This window comes from Anguilla anguilla, chromosome 13, assembly GCF_013347855.1.
Source record: "Anguilla anguilla isolate fAngAng1 chromosome 13, fAngAng1.pri, whole genome shotgun sequence".
NCBI lineage: Eukaryota > Metazoa > Chordata > Actinopteri > Anguilliformes > Anguillidae > Anguilla > Anguilla anguilla.
This window is the reverse complement of record NC_049213.1, coordinates 24,703,368-24,717,704: the sequence shown is the minus strand read 5'-3', so window position 1 is coordinate 24,717,704 and position 14,337 is coordinate 24,703,368.

Below are 14,337 nucleotides of genomic sequence, written 5' to 3'. Positions count from 1 at the left end.
AAAAATGTGATTACAATCGTTATAAAATATCCGGTATTAATTCAACTCTAACCAGTAGGGACCATACGGTATTTACTCCGTAAGAGGTGATTTAATCCTGAACATTTTACTGTGTACCATCCCTTTCATCATCACGATTTTATTTTAAACAATGAAACAAGACAGATAGATAACAGACACTCAGATTGACTGATTTCTTTTCTGGAATATTTGTAACAGGTGTCATACTGAAAACAGTCACCCTATCAATGGCAATAGTGACAGCACTCTGGAACTAGCTGATCAATACAGCTTCATTATGGAATGGTTATATAAAAAAAGGGTGCAATGTCTTTTTTCTCTTGAAATGGCCCTGGAAACACAAAAGGCCTTGTCATGGTTTTGGGTGTTAACGCCATTTCTTTTCCAGCCTGCGTCATTCTTTTTTTTTTATTACGGCCATTATGTTTTTTTTCTGCACCTTTTCTTCAGTTATTACGGCCTTTTAGTTTTCTTCATTTCCATGATTGAATTACACGCGTGCAAATCTTTTTTTACGATTTGCACCTGTTGGCCTTCTATTTAAACCCCTAGCAAACTGATAAGCTTTGCTTTAGTGTCAACTTGCGTTACACGAAAAGCCGGTAACTTGGTCTGTTTTGGTAAGAGGTTTAGTTACTTGTTCAGTACTAGAGCAGTTCTTCTGCGTCCTTTGACTTACGCGAAGAGGAACTGCGGAACTGAATGTTGAGGTTATTGGATTGTGTGTCAGGGTGCGTGCGTGGGGGGTTAGGACCCAACCGCAGAGTGAGGGGAAAAAACTCAAAACTCCCAACGGTAATTGAAACAGACTTTACTTAACAAAACAGGACAAAAGAGAACAAAAGGCCTCACAGGGCAACTCTTCAAAAACACAAAGTAAAATCTACAAAACTCACAGGAAACACAGAAAATCCAAAAGTCCAAAAGCACGTGGAAAACAGAACCTGGGCAGGAACACATGGGGCAGGAACATGATCAGAGGCATACACCAACAAACAACCAAGGATCCAGCACCTGAGTCAAGGAAGAAGGAAACTTAAATAGAACAGACACTGACGAGACACATGAGGGCACCATGAACAATCAGGCCACAGAGAGGGAAGGGAAAACGAGACAACCAAAAAGCAATAATTGAACAATTGAAAACAATAATACAATTACACAGGGTACAAGCAGGACACAAAACAGAAGTGCCGCCATCTGGCGGCCCAACAAAGAAAGACAGAGACAAAACACAGAACCATGACATTGTGGGCTACAAAGTTAGCTCTACTATCTTTACTCATTTCTCCTACTCTCCTGTGGTTCGTTTGACAGTCCTCTGTGCAAGGGCTGTTTTCTTAAAGTTCTCACGTTCACCATTCTTTTCAGATTTCTGTTGTGTTTTGTTTTAGTACACTCAGTACTCCTTAAGCCTTAGTTCTTCACCCTGTTCTCGGGGCATTGAAGCTTTTTCTTTGGGATAGTCTCCCATAGGAGTATTGGTTTTCTTTTTGTTTATTTTTTTTTTCTTTCCCTATCCTTTTGTCTCTAATGAGTGGTTATTCCGCCCCAGGTGGTTAACTTGAAGTATCCTGCTCAGTCGTGTTTGGTCTCCCTAATTCCCCACTCCCTCACAGGGAAGATCTGATGTAACATTGCATCTTTACATTGCAGCCATATTATTTACAAGTCAATTTGCAGGGATTATTTGAAGTATGACCCTGACAAACATGGCCGACAGGTGAAAGGTTGTGTGATTGCTGGAAGGGATCATCAAGTAGGGGATACAGCCATCATGGTCGGCCTGCCACCATGGTCAGGTCATGATCTTGGTACAAATGAGCGTTACTCAAAACCCAGTTAACACTCAGGACAATCCATGCAGTGTAAAATGAAAAAACACCATCATGCAGATTTATTTCCTCTATCAACACACTGACCTCCAGAGCGGTCCCTTCAGCCCATTGAATGCAGAGAAAAGCCTCTAAACCATCTAATAAACTGAAAGCATCAGCTGTTTCATTGAGGAGGGGATTTAGGCACAAGCACTGTAGGAGAACACGCTGAAAAAATAAAAACATTAAAATATGATTTCAGAAATGCACAACCTTGCCGAGCGTTAACCCGACAAACATAAATTTCAGGGTCCCAGCGAATGCTACAGTACTGCTGAATTGCACATTATGATTGCAAATGAGTCAATTAGATGAGCCAAATTCTTTTGGGAACATTGCTCCAGCAATCACTTCATGCTTCACAGTCTGGATATAACACAGACGCTGAGCATCAGTATGCATAGTCTCTTACATCTTTTCAAAAGAAGAGCACAACATTTTCATTTTTGTATAATATTCTGGCTTGGGTAATGATCAAGGTTTTCCACGCTTGCAGTTTTGTACATGTATAAATAGCATGAACTATTTACTCTCACAATATCCTACATGTTCTCCTGTAGTGTATCAGAACTCTGTGAGATAACTGTGTAGTACTTGTTTCTGTTACTTTCCTGGAATAGATGGTGACACTTGTACAATTAGCCAGCCATGTTTATTCACAATGTCTTTTCATTAGCGTGTTTGCCATTTCATAAGCTAAGAGAAGTAGTTTGCGATCCACAAGGGTACAGATTTGATTTAGTAAAGGACAAATACAAAATTTCCTTCCCTATGCTCTCATTAAGCATCACTGAGAAAATGGGAAAGTTATGCTTTCAAAGTATACTGTCAGTTATACAATTTGCATATACTGTTATGGGTTTGGGGTGCAGTTTCGTTTTTGGCCTCCCAGCCTGATTATTACCTCATTGGATGCACCAGTTTCCATTTATTCCTCCCTATGCCGTGATTTTGGCCACCTGCGTGGTGCAAGGCTATTTAAGACACGGTCTGACTTTCAGTGCTTGCTTCAGTGTCTACTTACGTTCACATTAAGCCGGTAAGATATTCAGAGCCTGTTTAAAAGCCTCCTATTCTCTCGCTTCTAAAGAAGTGTTTCCCCCTTAGAAGGTTTGTATTTCGGTCTGTGTTTCTGGGCTTCGTGCCGGCAGACCATTAGGGCTTTACCTTTTCGTTTTCGTAAGCTGCGTCTTAGGTTCTTGGGTATCTCGATGTTCAACCCCAAGTTTTCCTTTTTGTTTTGGGTCTTAGCTGCGATTCAGTTATGTTGGGTTTCCTTGGTTTCTATCCCAACTGTTTTCATTCCTGAGTGGTGTTCAGTGTTTTTCTTTCTGTTTCTCGCCCTTGTTTTTACAGGGTTGTTTTTGGTTTGGCTGTTTTTTTAGGCTTGACAGGGAGTTTGAGTTTTCACTCCTGTCATTCTGTTTTATTTTTTCCCCTTCCTCGTTTCCTCTAGCCTCAGTGGCTTATCACCTCTATCATTCCCTTCCATTCCCTTCTGTTTAACTTAAATGTTCATTATTTACGGTCAGTATTTTAAAATCTGAAGGGACAAACAAACTCAACCTTAATATGCACCCTTTATTTTTAATTAGAAAAATATCAACAACCCATTTTATATTAAAAAACCAAGGACCTACATTACCAACACAGGGGGTTGTTAGTTTTACAAAGCTATTTGTTTGTACCCTCAACAAAACACTTCTGCTGGATTTATGACTTTCACAGGACCATTTCCGATTCCCTTCTGTGGTTTATTTCTGAGGCATTCCATCTCCCAAACCCCTCTGGGTAATGGAAGAAGCACCAGTCATTTCCTCATTGATTGGACAAAAGACATTGGAGAGAGAACTGGTGAAAGTCTACAACACGCCGACAAATTAGAAATCAATGTCTGACAAATTGCATTCAATAGAGCTGGATAGCCACAGGTGACTCAGCTACAGCTGTTTCTGCCTTTATATCTACTTACAATCACCTGATGGGTTACTCTGGTGCACAACATACTGAAAGCACATGTACTGTCATGTAATACAATAGATCAACAGTGCAATCATAAGAATCCAATCTCTGTCTGAATGTACTAGCAACACTCATTTGTCACTGATCCTGGCCACAGATTTGGCCACTGTCGTACCAGCTGTTCTTCTGCACTCAGACAGCTATGAGTTTGTGGATACAATGTAAGCGTATGACTGTGTGTGAGTGGCTCGCCAAGAAAATGGCTCTGCTCATTGATAATCCCTCCACAGCATTTAGTCATTCAATCCATAGTCTGTGGGGAGGTAGGAATGGGATTCACATTTGCAGCCATTAGAGAGGACAGGGAGTCATTGGACCCCCAAAAACAATTTTCCTTGTTTGCCTTCAATAATTTTGCTGAAACTCCAAATAAAGAAAGCCATTGCTTGTCATGACCTATGTGAAAGTAATGAATGAATGATGACTTGACATTTATAACTGTTTGCTGCCTGAAGGTAGCAACAAAGCACAGCCTACTGATTAATAATGGGCTGTCTGCTGCATTAAACATGCACCAGATCAGTAAACCTGTAGATCTGTGTAAGTGCTATTTTATTTTTGGGGTTGTCTTGTAACAATTGGTTATATTTAATAATTTAAAAAGGCCAGAGTTTAGCAGACTTCCAGTTGTCATAAGTGAGAGATACAGCTCTCTTTGGATCAGTGGTAGCTTTCCTGTAGGGCACAGTGAAAAGTACTAAATGGTCTACAGATGATTTCATCAGAGGATGCACATTTATGAAAATATGCACACAAGATAACTGCCAAAAATAATGATGTCTCCTTTATACTGAAATTATGGACACGTTAATGGTTCTGCAATTTTCTTTTGCTTTTGTGTACAATGGGAAAGGTTGTGTTTCTAGGAAGGCAGCAATAATTGGCATTTTCCACCATGATGGAAAGTGTTTCTGTGACAGATATGCTCTGCAGTAAAACTCAATGCAGCAATGCATCCCCATTAGTTTGCCATGACGTCTCTATTCCGGAGAGTTTTTTGTGATTGTGGCTGGTCTGCATTTCATGTATTTGAAATGGCTGGAGGAAAACACTCCTCCAAAAATGGGAGCCACTCACGAGAGGTCCTTTAAGCAAAATCAGAAAGGAAATATTATGTAACCGGCAGGCGGTAATGCTATTCTCTTAGGACTCACCTGTATTTAAAAATGTGAAATGCAAGCAAGACGATTGTCTACACCAACCCCCCGCCCCAGCAGCATATCCAAAAACAGCAATGAGAGACAGCATAATTAGCATTTGTTCCTCATTCAAATTTTAAATTAAATGCAAGAGCCTGTCTGTCACTGTAATTACGTCCAAGTTGCAATACAAGAAAAACTGCAGCAGTCATTTATTTCCAGGAGATAGAAATAGCATAGATCACCTTGCCCTGCTTTGAACTATGCTTCTGTACCACAGCGATATTTAACACTTTACTTTTTGAAAATTTAAGCAGACATAATGTGAAATCATTCTAAAGGCAGCTTGTGTTAACTTAGCTAAGGGAGAGAGTCAAATAAATAAATTGTTTACTTAATTATGTACTCACTGTATAGCTTTTAAACGCTTGGTGTGGGGGATATGTCAGAGTGTGAGCGCAGTGCTTTTGGCCATTCATATTCCATGGTCTCCCCACAGCCCTACCATATGTGAATGGCCACCAGACTGCCATGTTTCTTTGTGAATGTGTGAAGTTGGGAGGGCATTCCCACAAGCCACAGTGATGGGTATGAACTATAATGAATATTCTCTCTCCTTACTACTTGACAGCAATAGCAGAGTAATCCCATAGACTGGACTACATGTCCAATAATGCAGTTACATAGATGAGGCGGGTGCCTCCCCCCTTATATTGTGGGAAAACATTAATGGACAGTAAGCTGATTGCTTATATTGCAACAAGTTAAATGCATTGAAGACAGAGATGGGAAGTATTTTTGATGTGTGGTCTTTCATTAAATTACCCCATCCAATGAATTCTTGTGGATGATTATACGTAGGCCAATAGTAAAATGACTGACAAGAATGAAAACCCAAAAGCAATAGATGCAGATTATTCTGCTGCAGATTTTCTACCTTCAGGGCAATTTACAAAGTGAATTATAGGCTGTAAGTGCATTCAAGAAGTTTATGGGAGCAAGCTAAGACTAAATATAAAATTTAAAGGTAAAACTCCAAACTTCTTCCACTAAGAGCTGTCAGTCTCATAGATAAACAGTTGTATACTGTGGGCCAGGAGATTGCCCTCTGCTGCACTGACACTATATCTTAGCCTTCAGGTATGGTGCAGGATCCTCTGATGCTCTAATTAAATAGAGCTCCATCGAATTTCATGTCCCCTAACCAACTCTGTACTAGATGCAGGAGAAGACAGCCCTTGTAATGAAGGGTGCTGTGCTGTGCAACTCTGCTGATGTACCCTAGGATTCACTGATTAGCACATAAGGGTGGCTGATTAAAATCACCTGATTAAATAGGCTGATCTGTGTGGAGCACTCTTATTAAGCAAATTCAAACAGAATAGCAGATCTTCTTCTTTTAAATGGGAAGAAGTAGTATCAAGTTCTCTCAAGTGGCAAGCTGTCACTCCCATTGAAAATAAAAAAGTTCAAAGTTCTGCTTACGGCATCTATGCCATTTTAACACCAAGTGCAATGTCATGTGATGTTACTACTGATTTTCTGTGACAATTAACCCTTCCTCTACCGCCTCCTTTATCATGAAACCCTGATGGGAAAATATCCAGTACCTGTATATCTATTCCCTATACACCCACATACTGCACAAGCTTTGATTAAGATTCTGTCATGGTTTTGGAGTGTTTACACCATTTCTTTTCCAGCCTGCATCGTTCTTTCGTTTACTACGGCCATTGGGTTTTCCCTGCGCCTTTTCTTCAGTTATTACGCCCTTTTAGTTGTCTTCATTTCCTTGATTGTATTATACGCGTGCAAATCCCTTTTTACGATTTGCACCTGGTGGCGTCTATTTAAACCCCTAGCAAACCAAATAGCTTTGCTTTGGTGTCACTTGTGTTACACCAAAGCCGGTAACTTGGTCTGTTTGGTAAGAGGTATAGGGTATTGTTCAGTACTAGAGCAGTACCCTTTCTGTGTCCTTTGTTTTTACCTGAAGAGTTACTGCGGAACTGAACTTAGGGGTTATTGGATTGTAGGCTACAAAGTTAGCCCTACTATCCTTTCTCCTTTCTACAACTCTCTAGTGGTTCTTTTGGCAGTCCGCTGTGCGAGGGCTGTTTACTTAAAGTTCTCACGTTAACCAATTTTTTTCAGACTTGTTTTGGTTGTTATTTCTCAATACTCCTTAAGGCTTAGTTTCTTCACCCTGTACTTGGGTCACTGTGACAAACACACCTGCCACAGGCCACCGAAGTGGCTTTCCTTGGGGCCCTCCAGCACAGAGACACAGGGAGGAGATGTTAAAACAGTCCACATTTATTCACGAGGGTTTGGCAAGATGGTAACACCAAATGAGCAGATGTAAAAACCCTGTCATGACAGAGAGCTCCCTGGTGTGGGTGTGGATGGCAGATTTAACCTGTGTGCAGTGATTACCTCACTACGCACAGGTGCAGCCACTCCTGTTCCTGGGTCCAATTAGCCTGGCCAATTATCTAATTCTTAACCAATTATCCAATTGGCCAGGTCTAATTAGCTTGACCCAGGGCAGGTGTGGCTGCTTAAACCAGCCATCCCCACACCACAGTCACTAAAGTTTTCCTTGGGGTAGTCTCCCCAAGGAGTATTGTTTTTCTTTTCATTTATTTTTCCCCTATCCTTTTGTCTCTCACAAGACTTAGTAGTTATCCCGTCCAGGTGGATAGCTTAAAGAATCCCTGCTCAGTTGCGTTTGGTCTCCGAAATTCCCCACTCCCTCACAGATTCATCCACGGATAAACCAATATCTCCCAAAGAGACTGCATTTCTCAGTTAGTTTTCAAATTGTCAGACAGAAACATCTTGTGGTGAAAAGGGGCACAAGTTCCCCTTTCTGACTGCATCACTGAAAAAAAGGAGTCAGCAGGTGGGAACCATTTTCACCTCATTTGGATGACATTCTCCTCAGGTGACTGCAGTTTGTGGCTTGGTCTCAAACAGCATTCTCCTGATTCACTTGTGTTTGTGTGTACATGTTTTTTAATGTGTTCACAAGTGCAGTTTTTATACAGCAGTTACACAGAAAGCTCGATGCATGCTGACATAGACAAATCTCACCTTGTAAAATATTTCATTGTAATAATAAGCTGGTAAACTGAGAACATAAATGAGCTGCAGGAAAATATATTTTCACCATTATCAGAGGGTATAAATCACCCCCATTCCTCTCTATTCCCCCCATCTCTTTACTGTCCTCATCTACCTCTTCTCTTTCTCTACCTCTCCCTCTTCCCCGTTCTCTTCTTTTCTTCTCTTTCTCACAGTACCACTCACGTCCGTGGTCCTGCTCTCTCCCTCCCATTTCCCTCTCTCTCCCTGCTTTTTCAATTCTCTCCATCATAAATGAAAATTCCTTCTGTGGCCCCTCCCCTGTGAAAGAAGGACTAGGTGGGTGATGAAGTGGGTCTGTCGCTAACGACTGCCTCCTCTCTATAAATGTTTCAGGGAGGGGAAGAAAAAGTGACAGCCATTGATGTTGAGAGTAGCTTGTGAAATGGACATGGGGATTGATGGGTTTTCCTCTGCGATGTGTCACTGCTGCGACAGTTCTGTCCTCTATACTGAAACTGCTGGGCCTGGGTACCGATATCAATGTTAGCACATATATTCGTCACACTGTACACAAACCTGTACAGAACATGTCTGTAGATACCCTACTGCACACATGAATCACAGAACTGTTGATACATTAGCCTGCATGTTACATTAGCTTAGTTTAGTTGAATGGCATGTGTTTTATCAAATGAATGCATAAAGCCCCTGATCTTTGAATGTTTAGTATTACAATCACCGTAGTTGTTAAATCAACTCACAGTTCATAGAAGCCCAAAATAGCTGTGTTCTGTTTCAGAGTTCATTAAACGTTGCAATTCTTATGCCACTGTTGCTAATAGCCACAGTCCAAGAAAATATCTTAAGACTGCAATGTAAAAATTGCAATGTCATAGAAAAATATGAGCCATCATAACACTTGGATTCTTGGTTGGTTTCACTGGTTAAATAAGTATTTATTTATTTATTTATATTTTTTGTGCAGACAGTGACACATGCCTGATACTAAAGTAATCTGTAGTCACCATTCTTTCGGTTGATTAAAGTCCTTAAGAATGCACTTGCTGATAATTGATACCAACTAATTGCTGCCCACATAAAATAGATTTCCAAATTTCTTCTCTTTCTCTCTCACTAAAGGCAAATGTTTGCAAAGAATTACTGTATATATTACATAGTTTTTACACTTTAATGAAATTTTATTTGATATAGTGCACTTGCCACTGGATGCTTCTTAAAAAGAATTTGCTGGAATCCTCTTGAATCTCAGCCCGGAGAGAAAGGGTCACTTGCCCATCATGGGTGAGCAAGCATGTGACTCTGTACCTCTGCTGTGCTGTTGCCCATCTGAAGGACGCCTCAAGGGGAACGGATATGTATCACGGCTGAATGGAGGGTGTTTTTGTGAGGGTAATCAGGTTTCACAGAGCGATCATGAGACAGAAGCCTCAGAGCTTTGCCACCAGCAGTGAGGAGATTCAATATACATACATAGAAAACAGAAATGACGAGTTTTTACTAATCATTCATAAGTAAAAACTCAAATAAAATGAAAATGAAGGTTGTTAATGCAGCAGTGCTGCTAGTGTGCTAGATAGGGAGCTAATGGTATTCAGTCTACTTGTCACTAAAAATAGTAAATAAGGCATACCTTTCCATAATAAAGTGTAAGATGATTAGTGTTTACTATGAAGACAAGAATACCACGTTCAATGTAAACATGCTAGCTTCTATCATGAAACAGATTCAGCTCTCAGCCCCTAACAGCTCGCTAATGAACAGCTTTGGCATGGTGCTCAATAAGCTCTCATTGAGCTATATCATTTCTCAATTTAATTAAATCTCCTTCTGTTTTATAGTAATATTGATTAGCGCTATGAGCATTGTTCATATACTTCATGACTCATTTAATTCACATCTGTAGTGGCTGAATCTGATCAGCATTGCTTTAAATAGTGTTACTGTCTTTTGATACTGTACCCTTGTCATGTGTCCTTGGTCTGCCAAAGAAATAAATGGAAAATATCATTTCAATTTCAGCTATTCTGGACCCACATAAATACAACTCTAGGGCAGGAAGGTGGGCATGGTTCATCACTAATCCTGTTTCCTGTGAGTTCCCAATCCTATGCTACCTGGCTCTTTGGGGATAAAATTCCTCTCTCCTCTTCGTGGCCTGTCCTGGAGAGCCAGCCAATGGGACTGCAGTATATGGGTTCTGAAAGGGGAAAAGGTGAGATCGGATTGTGTCTGGCTTGTGCTGTGCAGAGAGAAATCACATTACGCTGATAGAGCAGAGCACAAGGCGGTTGGGATAAATATAGCAGGGCCCTATAGAGGACACAAGGATGGATATCGCTATTTCTCTATCTCTCTGTATCTATTTTCTTCCATCACCCTGTTGCTGTTGCTCAACATTTCGTTTGCTCCTCTTGTCTTCCAAGGTCTGTAGAATCAGCACTAAATCTTCATTGGTGGCCCGACGTTAGCATCCATTCATGTGCTTTGAAAGTAAAGATTATCCAAGAAATTTGCTATAAGAATGTGTGATATTTTCGTGGCGCTTTCTTTTCTGCTACTAGTAAGAAATTCCTTGGTAGCCTCTTGGGAAATGAGAGTAAGTTAATTCAATTAATCTCAAAATATAACATTTGGAAAGAGAAATAAATTTGTTTTCTATTGTGGTATGGTCCCTGAAAGTCCTCTGTAAACTATATATGCTCATGGGTAAGTTACAAAATGGCAAAAATTATATTGCAAACAATGCTAATCAATTCCATAATAGACTGAAAATAAATAGTTACTAACAAAGGGTTACTTACCCATTGCTCAATTGTTTCTCTTTTCTCCTGAGTTAAAGGTAGTTAATCATTTCCACAATTGAAAAAGATGTTGACTGATGAAAAGCTCATTCATTTAATGCCACTGGTGCTGTGTCTAAAACAAACACTGAAATTCTACTTGGAGCTCTTAATTGAATCCTTAGAGAAAGCATTGCAGATGTGCAACTGGTTCACTCAATTCCTTACTTGTTTATCACAAATTAACAAGAAAATGTTTTGAGGCTTTCTGAGAGGGAAATGAAATTATATTTGTATATTTACTGTGACGAATTAATCACAAGTCAGTATCAATACACCTTAACAGCCACCTTACTCTTTGCATAAAAGACATACACACAAATGTTTACAAACACAATCAGGCACACGCACACACATAGGCACACAGAAGGCAGGATTAAGCATTTTTCTGACCAAAGTGAAATTGACCACAACCATGAGTGGGTAACCAGTGTGACACTGCACCGAGCTTCAGCAGAGCCATGTCTCATTTCAGCCACTTTTTGAAAATTATGGATTTCGTTGCAGAATAATATTCAGAAATAGTAACAAAAGCAAAAACAACAATACTGTCGTCCTTCAAAGCATTTCAAAGCAAATTCCACCACTAAGTCTACATGGGAAACTCTTAAGTTGTGCAAATAATAAAATGAGTAGTACATTTAGTTTCTTCAACAACCCTGCAGATAATCAATTTCTTGCCTTCTTTTTATCTATTCCCCAAACTGCTTTTGTGCAAGCAGGAACCCCAAGAAGGAAACAGAGTTTCCATGCTTTCATCCACTTTTAAGGTAGTGATAGCTTTATCCTCTGCGCTTCATTACTTTAAGCCTAGCAGCAGGGAGGGGCCCCACTGTGTTGCTGTATACTGTTCTGCCACTCAGGTGCCTCCTGTACTGGAGGAGATGACATCACCAGGAAGAGAGAGATGTCACTGATGAGGCAGACAGGTGCTGTCTCCACAGGTACTGGATCACGCCTCAAGGAAGGGCGTTGCACCCAGGCTGTCCTTGAAACTGAGTAAACAACCCCTTTTTGAGCCAGCTTTGTCGACAGAAAAAGGGCAAACAACACTGCTATTAAACACTGCCTACATAGTGGGAGCACTGGGAGGCCTTCCTAACCCATCGTGACTAATACAGTCCTTCCTTCATTATTTACATTTAACAAATTATGTTAATACTTTGATCAGAAATTCAGATGTTTTCATTTTGTTCTTTTAAAACCAAAAACTTGCTGTTCAAAATCTAGAGGGTTCCTGCTGATCTTGTCTAGACATGGATCAAGACATTCATAATATGGAAATAAAGTTTTTCATTCTTTCATGACATTGCATTACCCTGGAGTGATTCTAGAGTGCTTTCTATTTCTATTATTGCATAAGTTTATTTAATAGGTTAGCGCGACAACATTTCAAGTTCAAGGTACTTTCACAGTCAGTACTAGACATATGGAGCACACTGGCATATCTAATGTGTAATTCCATGGCAGTGTTCAGACAGATCTCAGGGTGAGCCGACACAAGGCTCTGGGCTTCATACAGAGCAAGGCAGCTCCCTCTGCCTTGTGCTCTGAACCGGCAGTCCTGTCTGTGGACATCAGGGCTAATGCAACAGCTTTTTCATCACACCAGGGCCATGTAAAGACCTTTAGAGGGACGGGTGCTCAAAGTGAGAAAAGGGCACCCCAGCCTAGAAAAACTGTTTCATGGCACCCAGGTATCATAAAAATATATTTTACCAAAATGAATTAATCAAAATTAATGACAGCAACAATAATAATACAAATTTTTTTTTTTATCAAATCAAGGGGGAAGATTGGGCATTTGGAGAAAAATGGGCAGGTGCTTTGACAGTGATTAAGGATGTAGGGGGCTAATGAGTTGCGCAAAAAGTTTAGCTAAAGCTCCATTGTGATTATTACAAGAAATACTTGACACAATACATGGACCATTCATATTTCTCAGTGTCATTTACAAGTGCCACTGAAGTGTTGCTAAGAAAAATCTGCACGGAATCCATGCAATATTGTGGAGAAAACATATGCAAAACAATAGCTAGCCTTACTGGGGAGAAGGTTAGAGTTTAGAAGTTCCCCTCATTTAAAGTGTGATATGTCCGGTACACTGGGAGATTATTCTATTACCTGCTCAGGCAGGAGAATACAACAGAGTACATGACAGGACATTAACAACCAAATAAATTGGTACAGACAAATTCTATTCCTGTATGAATTTCAGATGAAATACTCTCCCCTTGAGCTTTCTTGTAATGGCACATTTCTAGTTACAAAGTTGTTTTCATAATTCAAATTCTTATTATTTAAAAAAATGATGATACACAGCAACTGGGTGTAATATTTTCTTCTTGAAATAAATAAATAATCATGCCATCGTTCTACATTCCGGGAAGATAATTTTGTTTTTATAAACGTCAAAACTATTTTTGCTTGCAGGATATGACCCTTTTTATTAGAGCTGACAGTTTTATTGATAACTTTATGACTGTGCTGTGAATCAAACAGAATATGTTAGGCTTTAATAAAATGCACTGATTTCGATGTCTATCATGTATTATGGTATTTGCATAGCCTTTGTCTTCATTGAAAAGCAATTTTGAACAATGTCACGGCCACTGTTCATTGCTGAGGAACGATTTCATGCTCCCTTTGCATCTCCTTCCTCTCCATCTAATGATGCTATTCATTTTAAATGCATGTTTGCCATATTTATGTCAAATCCACCCATAGGAGTTAAGGAGCATGAAATCCATGGGTTGTTTAATAAGCCACGAACGAGGGTGTTTAAAACAGGGTTTCATCGCAATTAGCAGATATTCATTAATTAACACAAATGTTTAGAAATGGGAGGAGCATTTGCCAACTTGAGCTTCAAGCATCACTTAATGCAATCCTTCTCAACCCTGTTCCTTCGGTGATCCGTATATGCTGTTTTCATTCCAACAAATCTCTTGTTGAGTTGTTAGAAATGTATTTATGTTCCCTAATTCTGTGCTAAAACATACTGAAACATGGTTTAGCTTCAGTGAACAGATGTCCACAGCTTCAGAATTTAGGGTTTCACTGATTTCAGTTTAGTGTCAATACAAAATCTAACCTCATTTAAAATGAGTCTTTTGAGAGTATTAGTTTGCATCAGAAACCTGCTCTAACTGATTTGGGGTTTTGAAATTAATATGGAATATCTATCCTTTGTAACACTAATGTATTCTTTGGACATAATGTGGCATTAAGAGGATAAAAGATGCCAGTCTATACATTATCTAATTAAAAACAACAGTGCTTCATACTTCACAAATTGCAATTAAAGTTGGAATGAAATTCAGCTTT